The sequence below is a fragment of the Mus caroli genome, unplaced genomic scaffold (assembly GCF_978045245.1).
Source record: "Mus caroli unplaced genomic scaffold, Mus_caroli_1 scaffold_4, whole genome shotgun sequence".
Classification (NCBI taxonomy): domain Eukaryota; kingdom Metazoa; phylum Chordata; class Mammalia; order Rodentia; family Muridae; genus Mus; species Mus caroli.
The window spans coordinates 83,683,915-83,700,981 of NW_028227259.1; the positions used below are offsets into that span (position 1 = coordinate 83,683,915).

At 36.4% G+C, this 17,067-nt stretch overlaps 1 protein-coding gene across 31 annotated transcripts in view; it reads left to right on the forward strand.

Annotated features, from left to right (window-relative positions):
* The window catches only part of Adgrl3 (adhesion G protein-coupled receptor L3), a 778,447-nt gene that overhangs the window by 102,829 nt on the left and 658,551 nt on the right, over positions 1-17,067 (forward strand). The window contains exon 1 of one of the 31 annotated variants that reach the window (XM_085836786.1): positions 5,683-5,763. The exons of the other annotated variants lie outside the window; for them this stretch is intronic. The gene's annotated coding sequence lies outside the window, so the exon portion shown is untranslated. Of the gene's footprint in view, positions 1-5,682; positions 5,764-17,067 lie in introns of those variants that run through there. 31 annotated transcript variants of the gene reach the window in all.

A 17,067-nucleotide genomic window follows, 5' to 3' on the forward strand; every position in this document is an offset into this window, starting at 1 on the left:
AATCCATTCCGCCAAATAATAACCATCGGGGCAACCATTTTCTACATTAAAAATAATAAGAAAAATCAAGTCTTTAAATTGCAGAGTCTTTTCTTTCTATAGTTAAAAATTAATTACTCGTATTTAGTTTTTAAAAAAAGCCCCATTATGTGCTTTGGCAGGTAGCAAAAGCAATATCTGAGTTGAAAATTAAGTTTATGCGATTGATATGTTTTAATAATAGGGAAGGCTATAAAAGGTCCAATTTTAGAGTAAGTGACTACAAATGATTTATGAGAGCCCACCATAACTGAATCACATGTCACATTTGTGTAGTTTTGTGACTGAGCAATCACAGTTGCCACCCTTTAAATAACTATAAATATTGGAAGACGATTAATCTGTAGAAGTAATCAAACTATACTTTTATATATTCAAGATAAGAAGAAGCCAGTATTAAACGCATAGTTTTTAGTTATGAGATATACAGGCGAGGACAAGGGAACTTAATTGTCTTAGTCTGTAGCTTGTCTTGCCTACCTTTCCAGCAGGAGGCTGTTCCTGGTCTTTTTTTTCTCTCTTTTGAGATGATTTAGTTCTGTCATTCTAGAGTATGCTATCATATATGGCAACCAAAACATGAACAGTGCTAGTTGACACTTGCACATTTCACTGTGGGGCTGTTGACATCATGGCTACTCTTCCAAGGATTTCCATTGTGTGATGCTACGTTCTTGCTACTCTGTTTCTCTGAGCCTCCTATGCTCTGTCAGTGCCTCAGGTGAGGGTCGGTGCTTCTGTCAACACACTTAATTAATTTCTTTCTTTCTTTTTTTTTGCACATTTTTTATTAGATATTTTCTTTATCTACATTTCAAATTTCAAATGCTATCCCTAAAGTTCCCTATACCCTCCCCCTCACTCCCCTACCCACCCACTCCCACTTCTTGGCCCTGGCATTCCCCTGTACTGGAGCATATAAAGTTGGCAAGACCAAGGGGCCTCTCTTCCCAGTGATGGCCGACTAGGCCATCTACTGCTACATATGCAGCTAGAGATACGAGCTCTGGGGGTACTGGTTAGTTCATATTGTTGTTCCACCTATAGGGTTGCAGATCCCTTTAGCTCCTTGGGTGCTTTCTCTAGCTTTATTTCTTATTCTAAAAATAAAATTAATGAAACATAGTGTTGATCCCAGTGATTAGTGCTTCAACAGTGGGCTTCTTTGTCACCAATGGAATGAGTGGTGTAGATCTATGAACAGAGTTGCCACCTTTTGCTTAGCAGTTGGTTTTTTATTTTATTGTTTTTAGCATCAACTTGAACAAATGAAAAAATTATGTAAATTTTAATTTGTTTTGGGTTATATGAAAAATACACATTTTTGTCTGGTGACTTAACAACTTATTTAACATCAATAAATGCATATAACTGTCCATATATCTATGTATAGTTTATTATCTATTTATCTGTCTGTATTTAGGTATGTATGTATTTATGTATGTCTCGCTGTCTATCTGTCATCGATCTATCATCTATCCATCTAATTTTGTAAGTAAATATCTATCTAGTCATTGTAACAATCTAGGTAATTTGTGAAAAGTAATGCTTTATATTTTCTTAATTATTGACAAATCTCAATAATTAAAACTTCAAAGATCATCAGTAATTTAAAAGCAATGGAAAACATTTCTTAAAAGATTACTGTGAAAATGTAATGTTTCTGTGATGGCATAGTTATAGGCTACCCTTATTCTTACCTGTCAGTTATTCATGTATTATATTTTTTAATCATCAGATATTAGGACCTCCTTTGTTGACAGATAAGCAATCATAGCATGTGGGACAATTGGGTAATTTATTGATTTGTAAATATTACCAGAGACCACTTATTACTAGTAAATAATTCTTATAATTTTGTCTATATTTATTTGAAATGGGACTATTATAAATTTATATTCTTTATTGCTCACATATATAATATCTTATGTATGTATATATGTGTGTGTACATGCAAATATAAATACATACATACATAATGGTAGTGTTTATTCTTCCTGTAACCCCGAGTTACTAATGTTAATGGCTTTCATCCAATGATTTAGCACAAATATTTCTAAAGAGTCACTCCGGTTTTTCAAATATTTTAAAATCTGCCAAACAATTACCTATACTAGAAATTCATTAATTTTCCAGATATGATACAGGATTAATATAAAACTGGAGCAAGCTACTCTAATGAATGCCAAGTTTAATGTCCAATCTGTTTTTTGAATAATCCACACGGGAAAATTGCAGAGTGTGTAAATTGCATAGCCGTCATAAATCAATACGTGTTAGATTGCTCTGCCTCAGATAAGGGGCGGCACTACCAAGGCCACAACTTACTTGCAAGTGAATGAGGAAAAGCATTTAGAGTCAGAGGGGACCTCCTATTAATGAAAGAAAATGCTCGGAAAATTATTATAAAAGTTGAGTATACAAATGACCTGTCCCTGGGTAGTGGTTGTCTTACAATCTTACACAGAGGTCAGGAGTGAATGAATGGCTTTGTGCTGCCTTATACCATATGACTCTTTTAGGACGAAGTTAAGAGGCTTGAACTATGCCTGGAAATGTCACTAATGCTTGCAAATGAGCTCTCAAAAAACCCAACATAGTTAAATTGATTTCTTAATGAAGACTTCAAATTTATCACAAAGTATGGGATCATGGTCTCTGTTTTCATCTCAGTTTTCTATTAAAAATGTACCCCACCCCAGGAATTTGTCATTTCTTTAAAAGGAAAGTTACTCTATGAAGAGTACTTTCATTAAAAATACTAATATTACCTCGTAATACAGTCTCCATTTGTACAATCTAATAAAGAAACATTATTCAGCAATCAAATTTGTGTAAATCATAGATTTTGAAAATATTATCTATATTGGCAATATAAGTTTTATGAAGAGATGTGAACACATTAAAAGATTTTTTTTCACATAATCTTATTAACTGCCAGGAAGTTTTGCCAAACAGATTTTCCGGGGGGGGGGGGGGGGAATCAGGCTACCCTAACTGTCCAAATGTTTTCTCACGTTCCCAGCAAGCAGCTGCTGGGAGTCCCTGCCAGTAGTAAACCTTTCAGGCAGAATGTGAGCAGCTGCCAATCTCATGTCAATATTGTAAATACACTTACAGCCACCCTCACTGGTGTCAACATTTCCTATTTCCCACAAAAGGGCTAGCAGTTATCTTTCTTTGGTGTTTGTCCCCATTGACTGTCCTGGTGGGGAACAAAAACCAAGTCAGCCGTTTTGACAAGAATTTCCTTGAATACCATAGAAACAAATATCAGTTCTGAGGAAGATGATTATGAAAAAAATAATCATAAAATGACTTAATGGCAAATATTTTAGAAACTTAAAATTAGTCTTAAAATACACCCTGCCAAAGAACCAAAGTCAAGACCTTATTACCAATCAATATCAGAGCTTCCCAAGCAAACTTGGCCAAGCCAAGAAATAAATGCATACAAAGTAGTTTGAAGGTATCTACAACACATACATTAAATTTACCTGTAGAATAATTTTCCATGTGATTTCCCAATTTTAATGTAAAAATTATACTATCCCCTCTGGTCTTAAGATATGTCGTAGGAGCAGAAGAGAATGATGCATATGTTGTACTGATAAAAACATGAACCGAAATGGGGGAAATCGATGTAAATTATGTTCAAGAACTGGTTCTGTAAAACCTTTGTATCCATGAGCATCTTGGCTTTTATTGACAGAGTAAAGATAAGAAAAGGTAGGGTGAGAATATGAAGCAAAGTAATGCAAGGGTGAGTGAAGGTCTGATATCTGAGGTCATTGACTTGAGAAGAGAATTTGCATAGAGCCTAAAATGGTGAAATACAGCCTCCTGATGGAGACTTTTGGGAAAAGTTAGTCTAATATTTTAATTAAAAACCTGAGATTGGCATTTTTCTCATTTAGAAAAAAATAATTTCTTGATTACTTATTTAAATATTAACTGTGTGATCGTGTGTGTGTGTGTGTGTGTGTGTGTGCACGCACACATGTACACATGCTCACTTGCATGTCCACATGTCCACACACTATGTACCATAGCATGTGAATGAAAGTGAGAGGACAACTTGTGAGAGTGTGTACTGTCCTTCAACCTTGGGGGCCCAAGTAATTATCCCAGGACCTCAGGGTTGGTGGCAATTCCCTTTAAAGAATCATCAGGAACTTTTAAAACAAAAGTTGGAAAGTTGGTGAACATAGGCATTCACTTCTTGCACAGAATTCCATGTATTATAGGATCCTTTTGGAGATTTTGGTTATTCTCATTCAGACAATTCCAGCAAGATGTATCATTATACAAGATTGTTGGTGATTTTAAAAAAATACACATAGAAAAACAAAATTTGGACTGATGACTTGGATCCCAAGTCATAACTACAAAGTAATTGGATTAAAAACAAAACCCTACAAGATTCTGAGCAGCTATCGAGGTCATGTTTAGGACAGCCATCAGGGAAAGTTGCATCCTGACTCTGTGGGTGAAGGCATTGCTGAAGTGACATCATGCTTCCTTGAGATCACAAGAAGGAAGTATTCCTGTCACTTCATTTGTCAAGATGTCTCAAAGTGTATTTTGTTTTTTTTTTTTTCTCATAACTGAATTCTCAAATTATGTGGATGATTAAACATAATATTTGTCTCATTGCCACTGTGGAAGATTAGTGAATCCATGAATACAAATACCAACAAGTAATGACTAGCTCAGCTGAGTCCTATTGTTATGGGATTAGTACATCACCATTGCTTCCTGCTAGGGAGAGTAGTTTGATACCAAACTCTTCTGCAGGAGTTCTGTCTTCAGACAATGGAATGCCTACCTAGAAAGCTTGGTGTCACCACTTCCTAGCTCTATAGCCATCCTGTGCAATCTCTGTGTCCTGGTAGCAGTCCCCAGATCCTCACATGCTGAAATAACATTACAGATGGAGTGAACGCTTCCTCTTAACATGTATCATTCAACCAGGATAATCCTATGTAAGTGCTGAGAGTTTAGGGTGTCACTGATAAGATTTGATTTATTTAAATTTCCCCTTCTCTAGCAAATGTAGTATTTAGGAGTCCACCCCCTTCCCCTGGGGGCTTTTTAAAAACTCAGTAGATGTGACATAAACACATACTCAATGTATCATTTCTTTGATTGATTGGAGTCACATGACCTTACTAAAATACTAGTAATTTATTAATATATTTAATAGTCTAAGTGACATTTAAAGTGTGTGAAACGTGAGATTTCAGTTTCTTTTAGCTTCACTAAGGTTACTTCTGAGTTTGTTTTTTTTTTTTTTTTAAATAAGTGTTCTTAAATAATGTGAATTTTATAAATAGCTTTACCTTTGTATTTCATGAGCACTTGTGGCTCCATAAAACATATATTTGATAGGAAAATAAACACCAAACCTGGCCCAACTACAACTTAAAGGTGTACACTTCACTATGACTTCAGATCCTTGCCTTATTCCTAAGGCATGGTGAGGAGACGACATAAGACGGCTTGTTTTTTCAAGTGTGAACACTTTCATTGTCTGACTTGGGTCACAGCTGCGACCGCTGTGCACAGATGTGACAGACACTCCAGGTAAACGAGCGATACAATGTTGTTTGTATAGCAGCTGGTGATAATTGTAGAATATCTGCGCAGTAACCCTTCCAGCTAGCTCTTCTGAAGCATTCACAGAGGCGAGGGATTCCTTGTAGCCGCTGGTTTTCCCTTCAGGTAATTGAGTCCATCTTTGTTTCTCATTCTGTAGTGAAATGGTATTTGATTTTAATCCAATAGTTGTGCTGTTCTTGAGGGAATACCCACAGAACATATTTAAATGAACGTCCGTCTGTACTTCAAGCAATGAGGCTTTCAGCCTGTTTGTTTACATTATTAAATGGACTTAGTAAATAACCCATCTTACCCATTTAGTTTATACTGCTCAATGACAAACTCCTGAGGAGTAGCATTGAGGGGATCCATATCTACCTTTATTTTTTTTTAAAAAAAAATCTTGTTCTAAGCTTATGCCTGAGGTTTTTGTATTTTGTACATTGTCACATTTTAATAATAATACATGGATCTTTTGAGTCCTTTTGTGGATCCTTTTTTATTGTCATGTTTCGTATTGCTTTGTGTTAGAACCTTATGCTGGTTTGGTGTTCAGTTTCTTACCCTTTAATAAGCCCTTTATGGTCTTAATTGGTAAAATCTCTGTTGTATGTCCTCTCACTGATTTATAGCCATGAAACAACTGTGACTAATATTGAGGATGCTTACTGACATCACGGACCATTGATAGGAAGTTTTTCCCATCTAAAACCTCATGTGAAGGGCATCTGAAATGAGCTAGTTTAAGAGTGTGGTCCTGATGCTGTTTTTCCATGCTTTGCCATTGGATGCTATTACTCAAGATGTGACTGAGGATGACTGCATCTGACATCAAACTTAAATGCCGAGCAATACTGTGTGTTTTTTTTTTTTTTGTAGTATTAGGTTTAATCAAGTTTCTGAATATCCTACAGCAATAATAATCCTTATAAATATAGAATTTGTTGCATTTTACTAAAGCCATAATACCCCTAATGAGTAATTCTTTTTTTTTTTAGGTATTTATTTCATTTACATTTCCAATGCTATCCCAAAAGTCCCCTACACGCTCCCCCACCCACTCCCCCACCCTCCCACTCCCACTTCTTGGCCCTGGTGTACCCCTGTACTAAGGCATATAAAGTTTGCATGACCAGTGGGCCTCTCTTTCCACTGATGTCCGTACTGGTTAGTTCATATTGTTGTTCCACCTATAGGGTTGCGGATCCTTTTAGCTCCTTGGTTACTTTCTCTAGCTCCTCCATTGGGGGCCCTGTGATCCATCCAATAGCTGACTGTGAGCATCCACTTCTGTGTTTGCTAGGCCCCAGCATAGTCTCACAAGAGACAGCTATATCTGGGTCTTTTCAGCAAAATCTTGCTAGTGTATGCAATGGTGTCAGTATTTGGAAGCTGATTATGGGATGAATCCCCAGATATGGCAGTCTCTAGATGGTCCATCCTTTTGTCTCAGCTCCAAACTTTGTCTCTGTAACTCCTTCCATAGGTGTTTTGTTCCCAATTCTAAGAAGGGGCAAAGTGTCCACACTTTGGTCTTCGTTCTTCTTGAGTTTCATGTGTTTTGCAAATTGTATCTTATATCTTGGGTATCCTAAGTTTCTGGGCTAATATCCACTTATCAGTGAGTACATATTGTGTGAGTTCCTTTGTGATTGGGTTACCTCACTCAGGATGATGCCCTCCATGTCCATCAATTTGCCTAGGAATTTTATAAATTCATTCTTTTTAATAGGTGAGTAGTACTCCATTGTGTAAATGTACCACAGTTTTTGTATCCATTCCTCTGTTGAGGGGCATCTGGGTTCTTTCCAGCTTCTGGCTATTATAGATAAGGCTGCTATGAACATAGTGGAGCATGTGTCCTTCTTACCTGTTGGTACATCTTCTGGATATATGCCCAGGAGAGGTATTGCAGGATCCTTCGGTAGTACTATGTCCAATTTTCTGAGGAACCGCCAGACTGATTTCCAGAGTGGTTGTACAAGCTTGCAATCCTACCACAATACTGTTTTATTCAAAATCAACAACTAGCATTTTGATGTATACCATTTATTTCTGTGCCTTATGTATTTGCTGTTCAGGGTACTTAATTCTACTGGAAAGATGATTTTACAGAAGATTTTCGATGATTTTATATTAACTTTCTCAAATGCAGCTTATACTGTCGCTGCACTTTATTCATGATCATCTTCCTTGAAAAAATAATTTTAGATTACATTTAATTTGCAAGATCGCTTCTTCTACCATTCCAAAGGATGTTCAAGTTTAAAGAATGAAATGTCTCTTCTGCACAGGGTGCTGGTCAGTGAATGGCAGGGTTAGTGAGGCTTGTGCTACAAACTGTCATGATCTATGCTTTTAAAGAGATCAAATAAAAGAGCTTATATTCGGACTTAGGAATACATTGTTGTCTTGAGAAAATGTGGGTGTACTCTCAGTAGATATTCTGAATTTTAACATGAACAACTGTAGCTACATTTCAAGCAAGTTTCCCAGTTTAAAAATATAGTAATGAGAGACAGAAAGGTTGTGGATTTGGATGAAATGGGAGGTAGGAAGGATATTGGATGGGTTAGGGGAGAGGAAACATATTGCTTGGGAAAGTACCTATTTTCAATTAAAATTGAGGGGGAAATTAAAAAATAAATTTCAGTAAAATTATTACTGACTGTATTAGTTATTTTTCTGTTGTTATATTTAAAAATCCATAACCAAAACAACATGTAGAATAAAGATACAGTTAGCTTATAGTTGCAGAAAGCTCAGACTCTTCTGTAGTGGGGTAACTGGGAGGCAGCTGGCATAGTGTGTTGGAAGGTCACATCTTGATCCACAAGCAGGGGACAGAAAATGAACTGGCAATGGGGTGTGTCTTTGAAAGCTCAAAGACCAGCCTAGTGACATACTTCCTCTACCAAGGCCACACCTCTTAGCTCCACCCAACAGAGCCACCTGGGGACCAAGCATTCAAACATCTGAGTATATGCAGACCGTTCTCATACCACCCATCACTGAAACCAAAATTGATTTTTTTTTTCTGTAATCGCTTAATAATACTTGGTTCATATTAAAGTTAATTGTGTGACTTTCCAAAAAGCCCTTGCATTTACTACCTGTAGGATTTGCCCTCCCTTTTTAAAATTGAGATAACGTTACTATAAAATAATAGGCACCACTATTAAATGCTCTTGATAGTAATAATCAAGCACGAAACAGGCATCTACATTAAGATTTAGAACTTCCCTATCATCTAAGAAAGTTCTCAGCTTCCCTGCTTTTTCAGTAGTTACATATTCTCTCTAATATAACAATCATTTGTAACTAACTTCTATGAATAGAAATAGCTCATTACACTATATGGAGACGAAGGACTGCTGGTACTGTTAGCATTTACCTACTATACAACCAAAAAAAAGTGTATTCTTTCATTTAGTTAAAGTAGTAAAGGAATCACAGCCATTATTGAATGTTTCTATAAAATTTATGTTTTTGATGTATCCCCTAGATACAAAATCTCAGACTTCTAATGCATAGTAGTGCCATGCCCAGTGTCAGCTAAGTAGTTATTAAAGGAATATTTGCCACCTTACTCTAGTATTCCAGGTTATCTTTCTACTACTGTGAGCCTGGAAACCTAGTACTGAAGATTAATAATGAAGAAAATGTATTACTACATGGTTTGAAGAATTTATAAAGGATTTTTGTCACTTTTTAGTTGCCTAGCATCATGTGAGATGGTATGTACAACCTAAGTTCCAAATTTTGAAATTGTATTTTTATTGACAATTTACATGTTGGAGAAGTAAGAAATACTAATCATCAATGCATTGCCTATGTCTACCTATTAAGTGACTCGTGTAAATGGAATTTAAATCTGGGATCGTTAACATTAATGACAGACTTTTTCAGGTCTTATTTTGTTATTATATTTTACTGCTGCAGAGTTAGTAATTTATTTTCAAAGAAAACTATTCTTTATCTGTTACAGTTTTGGTGACAAATATACTCATGGATTGTAACTGTCAATTAATGAGCAAAACCATGCATTTAAAATACAAAAAAAAGTGTGAATTAAGGAGTTTGAGTGTATAAAAATGTAATTTACATTTATGAAGGAAACCAATTTAAAGTACAGTTCAGGAACCTAGTACATACCTGGAGAGAATTCAGTAGTCTAATCATTGCATAATAGACAGTGATTCTTGTTCAGTTTCTTGATTGAAGGATGAGTAGTAAAAATATATATATTTTTAAATACTGCTTTTGCCTTTCTGAAACATTTGGGAAATTACAATCAAACAGGCTTTCTTGGTTTGGGTTTTTGTTTTTGTTGTTGTTGTTATTGTTGTTGTTTTTAGATTGCTAAGATTGTTATAGAAAATGTAGGTTGCCCAAAAAAGTAGTTTCCAACTACACACTCGTAAATTAGTCTTGCATACTCATCTGGGAAAAAAAAGCTGGAGATTTCAGATCTCTTGGAAATCAGCAGCAAGACTTGTTCTAGTTAGTGACATGCTATGTGGACAGAGAAGGTGAAGCAGAGCACAGAGGGCCAAAGGATAGCAAAGTGCTCCCAGTTCACTCCCTTGCACACATTAACTCTTTACAAAGAAAGTATGGCTGGATGTCATCCATGAACCATGTCTCCCTCTCCTTTATGCAGAACAATATGGTTGGACAAAGCATCCCATCCCATCTCAGCTAGCACTCTGAACTCCCGGGGAGGAGACAAGGAGGCACACCAGAACATGCACACTCCACTTGGAACAGAGGAGAGGGCCTCAGAAGCCCTTGTCATATTGCCCATTCTCTGCTATCCTGGAAAGATCTGTTTGAGTTAGGGCAACATGCTTTGTCTTCCTACGTCAGTGTTCTGAGGGCTTCTTTGAGGTAGGATTATTATTCTTAACCTGCTTGCTATTGCCAGTTTATTCTTAAGAGGTTAATTGACCTTGGCAGCTTAATGGCATCGGAAATTCAGAAGAAAATCAAACCATTAGTGAGGCAACAGCTACAAAAATAAATCCTGCAAAGCTTGTATATTAATTAATAATGGGAACTGTTTGGAATGAGAGCTTAATGGCAATATAAAATAGAAATTATTAAAAGGCACATGTAAAACCTAATGCCATAAGAAATTTGAAGGTCCACCAGCCTTATAAAAGACAGCAAGCAGTGAGAGGGATGGAGAGCACACAGCCAGCTGATCTAGCTCCTTCATTTATTGTGGAGCTTGAACAGCTAGTTCTATGAAACAGCACAGTGCTATGTTCTCTTTCTATTTTATTGTTCTTTTACTTAAACTACACTTCCAAAATACACTTCCAAAGTTCTTTGATTACATTTGGCCTTACATGTTGTTCCAAGACTCGTCACTCCCAAGTCAATGGCTCCCTAGAAAATATAGTTACCAATATTATTTTTAATAAGGAAAAGTATAAAGTTTTAGATATTTCTCATCATTTATTGACTTTTCAAGATGGGTGAGAATATTAGGAATAATGGAAATTTCATCTGCCTGTTGTGTTATTTAAATGGATTAGAACATAGTGTATTAAAAGATGGCTTTGTCTCCTGGAATGATATCTGACCCGTAATCCCAAGGAAGACTTCATTGACATCTTTTTAATCCCTTATCTGTTTATCTCCACCTAACTTTGGAGCTGCCATAGATTAAAAGGCAGTAGTTACCACTGTCATGCTCCTGGCATATCATCGGGTCATCTACTCATTGCTTCTGTGCAATGACTAGCCAGATGGTTGCTTCTATCAAAACATTTCCCCATTGTTCTTTATCATGAATCACAAATCACACTCAGATTTATTTAAGTAAAGTCGTTTCTTGATAAATCATGTATAGTGTCATAGTGACTTCACATAAGACTAGAAGACTTATTTGTGCATTGAAAAGGTTGGCAGCATGGGAAGAGAAGATGCTGGCAATTCATTGGTTCAGACTTTTGGACATTACATAATCTCACTAGTGATCCAACAATAGATATCATCATCGGCATTCTACATAATAATATTTTTAAATGAAAGAGAGCTTTGGTTGTCCCATAAATCATCTTTCCAAGAAAACGAACTGTTCTTGCAGTTAGAATGGCAGATGGAACAGCTCTGTACCAGTGGGGGGCTGTTCTTTCCTGCCAAAGATATTGAGGAAAGAAGGATTTATGCTAATCTGTCTATTTTTCTCTGTTGCAGTAGCTATATATATGTCTATATATATATCCATGTAGATACACACACACACACACATACACATACTGTGCACTCATGGGGTGTGATTTTATTATTTTTTGGCCCTTGGCACATAGTTCAAATTGCACAGAATGCATATGCACTATTTAAAATTTAAATACTATATGTGTAGTACATTATTGTAAGGTCTCCTGCTTGTTGAAACTCATAAAAAATCATGAGTTAAGGTATAGAATATACTTCAGGTATTCTTTCTGGCTGCCCATTTTCTGAGATAATGTACAGATTATGAGAGTACTCATAAAAGCAGAGATATTTTAAGTCTTTGTAAAGCCAATAGTGAAAAAATAAAATGAACCAACTCATCCTTGAGTATGTTCCCCATGTTAAGAACATACTCAAGGATGAGAGGTTAGGCCATCCACAATACTGGCTTCTGACGGTTCTGTTCTATTTCCTGAGACACACATACATGCACACGCATGAACATACAGACACACACATACACACATGCAATCCTGTCATGATAAAACACTAACTAAAAGCAGTTGGTAGATGAAAAGAGTTTATTTCAACTTAAACTTCAAGGTCCATCATGAGGGAAGTCAGAGCAGGAACTGAAAGCAAAACAGGGACTGGAAGCAGAGGCTATAGGGTAATGCTGGTTCCTGGATTCTCGATGCCTCGTACTCAGTGGGTTTCTTATAGAGCCCAGGCCAACCCTGGCTTTCCTACCAGGCCTTCCCTAAGCTGTAACACAGAATGGTTCACTGGTTTACACAGTGGGCTGAGTCCTCCTACATCAATTAGCAATGAAGACAATGCCTCACACTTGTGCCCACTGGGTAGTATGACCTTGACAATTTCTCAACTGAGGTCCCTTCTAAAGTGTGTCTAGCTGACACCTGCAGAAAGTAACTAAGAAAAATGCTTAAAGGCCTATCTGAGATGGGCATTGTAGCTACCATCTGTTATCTCAGCACCTGAGAGGCCGAATCAGGGTAAGCATCCTAAGTTGAATGCCAGCCTAGTCTATAGGAACTTCTAGCTAGCCAGAACTACATAGTGAGACTCTCTAAAAACAACCAGCCCACCAAGTAAAATTTCCAGACCCACGCAAAAGTAGCACCTATTTTACTTCTTTTAAGAACAATAAACAATATTGACCTTCCATGTTTCCCAAAGACCGGGCTTATTCCTGGGTATGTCAAGTGGTCTCAGGACACACCACTATATCCTACTCTTAAAATAGTATATTTTATGAAAATTATTTAGCTTTGGTAATCACAAGGGTATTGAAAGGGCCAATTCAGATTAAATGTTAACTTCTTTGAGTCTTTATTCCTAAAGAGAAGTGAAAAACTATAAGCCAACTCCTTAAAGTGACAACTTTCTAGGAAACCCTTTATCACACAGTCTTCTATCTCAGCAGGATATATATGAAATTTTCATTTGCTTCTATATCTTGCCCCACTTCATAGGACTATAACTGAATCTAATTTCATTCCAAGTGCTTTTGGACCTGATACATAAAGTGTCCCTAAATATACTAGGCATATTATAAAAATAAACTTGGAAAGAAAGAATGTGCAGAATTCTTGACCAGAACATGATTGTGGATGGATAGGTAGTATCTGAAATGTGATCTTCTACTATGATAGAGAAGCAATAGTAGAAGATATATATCTTAAGCAAGGATATTCTAATCATGTCAAGTTTCTCTACTTTGTGATCTCTTCTTGAATGATGAACAATACTGTTAAGACACAAAACCCAATGTTTACATTTGTAGTTATTAAAGATATCTCAGGACATGGTGTGCTGACAAATACAGGTTTTCCCAACTGAATGGTTTGCTTTCTTCCTCATCTGTACCGGGTCATTTGCTTGGCTACCTCTTCCCTAAATGAGGATTTGTAGAAAATGATTCATTGTTCAAGGAGGCTTCAACACTGACAAAGAACTGGAAGACCAAGGTGTGCATGGACGGCCAGCCTTCTCAGTTTTTATATTTGGAGTTGGGTATGTGGCTCACACCTATACTCCCAACTCTCCAGGAGCAGATGCTGGATGACTGCTCCAAACTCAAGCCACCCTCTACAAGAAGACCAGGGAAAGTAGTCTGTCAGTATGTGGAATCTGCTAGGTGTGGTGACCAGTGACAATGTATTTTTTGCAGTTATTCTTCCTAAAAAAAAAGCAAACAAACAAACAAAAACCTCACATATTACATGGAAAATGGAGATACATGAAATACCAGCATTTGAGAGGCTGAGGCAGTAGGCTGGAAAAAGTCTAGGTCATTTTAGGATAAGTAAGTAAATAAATAAATAAATAAATAAATAAATAAATGCTTGGCGTTTTGTGCTTTTGTTCTCAACAGCACTTTCAGCAAACAATTATGTTCATGAAATGTTAAAAGTTTAGAAGAAAATTCAAAATGTGGAAATACAACACTATCTGACTCTAATAATTATTATCAGCTAATTAAAGCAGATAGCGTTGAGAATGCTTAAACACATTCTTATCATCAAAGGATCAGTAGTTAGGGTGATGAAATATGTTGAGGATGGTAAACAAGGATAATGCTTTGCTCCATATTTTTCCAATTCTATAAACAATGCAAAGAATGAACTCTTAGGAAATATGTCTGTCCCTCTCTTCAGGGAGGCTGCTAGCAGGAGGATATGTGTGTGAAGTTTATTGCCTTTGATTCATCCCTGAATCTTCCACTTAGCTTTTTTTCTCTAAACTTAAATCTATTCTTAAAGCATCTAGGAAAAGAAGGAGTAATGTACATAGCAGAATTGGGTAAGGCAGTTTTGCAATTTACTTTTAGATCTCAACCTATCCTAGTGTTAATGTTTGTGATAGACAGAAGGTCTGAGTCTAGATACTGTGTTTTCCATGTAGATATCCAGTTGGTCCAGTGTCATTGGCTAAACTAACTCTTTCTGCATCTCTTAATTACCACTTAATTTTTGATTAGTAGCTGTCACTTGGAACCAGTGTTTTCTTCTTCTAGAAGTCTGAACATGTGTAGGAAATGAGTTTTGGAAGTAACAATTAGGTGGGAATGTTTTTGTAATCAAGTCAGTAGAGGTCACAGAGAAGTGAGATAGTCCCCTTCCATAGCACAGCTATCTTCACTCCTAATACCAATAATACTATGGTCAGGTGAATTCAATTTTTCTCATTCTCCATGCTTGCTTGCTCCCTCCCTCCCTCCCTTGTTCGCTCCCTTCCTTCCTTTCTTTCTTTCTTTCTTTTGCAATGAGAAAAGATCTGGGTCCATTATTAGTTCACTCACTGGATACCTTTTAAATAACTACTATAACTTACAATCTTATTGATAATTGAAAGTATGGATATGGGTATAGTCTGTTGATGTAACATGATGTCTGAAGGGAAGACAACCAAGAAGAGGACATTTTAACCTAGATTTTAAGAAGATTTGGTAAAATGTTAAGAGTAGCATGTGACAGAGTGTGGAAAGGAACAGTGCTCAGAGAAAAGGGAAACACTCCCAGAGATATACCTAGTTCAGTTACTCAGAGAGGAATTTCTCAGCTTCCGCCCAAATTTGTTTTTCTTATTATTTTAAATTGAAAATATTTTTTCATATATTATTTTCTGATTATGCATTGCTTTCTTATTCTTCCTCCAGAATTCTTCCTACCTCCCCACCCATTCAACTCTACTCCTTCATTCTTTCTCTCTCTTAAAACAGACAAGCAAATAAAACAAACAAACCAAAATCATAAAACAAACAACAACAAAAACAAAAAGCATGAGGCACACACATACACACACATACACACACACACACACACATACACACACCTCTTAAAACGCAAATTCAGAAAAAAATAATATACAAGCAAAAGATCAGAATGGGGGTACATTCATATGAATTCATATGAGACAAGAAAAAAGAAGACATAATTCAAAGCAATATGAACCAAAAGATGATGTCTCCAAAAATACCACTGACTTTGTTGTGAGTTGCTCATTTGCTGCTGTGTGAAGGACCTGCCCTTGTTGTTTGTGTACCTGGTAAGGCTTCACTGGAGAGAACTAAGTTTTTCATTCACATATCCTTGGACCTAGAACTCCTTATTGATTCTGAACTGATCCATCACACCACAGGTGATATTTGCATCTCTAACTATTTCTATCACAGGATTAATAAACAGCTTATTGCTGCTCAGGAGCTGCATGGATCAGTTAACCTCCAACTTAAATTAGCTGCAGATTCTGTGGTTCTAGCCTTAGGATGTTATGCAAAGACTTTGAGTGATGTTCACTTTTAAAAGAGCAGAAGCAAAACATATCAGTGGCCATGGTATAAAGCAAAAGTGCAGGACCTGTGATTTCAGTGGAGAAGGTTCTACAGAGGAAGGAACCAAGCTGGTCTTGCTTTTAAGTCCTGGAAACTTATATTTAATCATACCTTTCATTTCTACCATAAATCCCTGGAACCAATGAAAGTTAGACATCTACAGACATAACAATGATATGGATAAGGGTTTTTAAAAGTTGTTTTCTCAATACTCCAATAAAATCATTTTCACTTTAAGAACACTGTTTCTCCACAGTGCACTAAGTGACAGATGGATTTAGTTTGTTTCTGCCTTCCACTTTCTGGTGAGTTCTGCAAAGTTATAGTTAAGAAGTACCACATACTGCCTTTCCACCAACTGTACATTGAAGTACCATGAAATGCCCTTACATCAATTGATATTTAAAAGAGATATTGTATCCTGTGCCAACATTGGGGCACTGATGACACCACAGCCAAGAACTGTGGCCAGGAAGTATGCTTCCATATAGAAAGGCAGATTACAAAGTATTACAAATAATTTACTAAGAATAATTCCAGAGAGTGATCACTACAATGAGAATAATGCAGATTTTGTTTGTGTAAATGTACTTGAGATTTGAAGACTGGTAGGAGTACATTCATCATATACTGTTAGTTTCAGATGGAATTATGAGGACAGAAAGCTATTTCGTGACGTCAAAAGATATTGGTGTGTTTACTTTCTTCTTGAATATATTATAGTAGATCTATCTTTGTATATCATTTTAGTACAGTTGAATGGCACATATTGAACTGTGAAGTGCAATTGCAAATTACTTGAGAGATAAATAGACTGAGTTTATCATAGTTATGGATTGGAAAATGAAAGAGAAAAGTTGAAAACCATCTTTCCTGAGCAG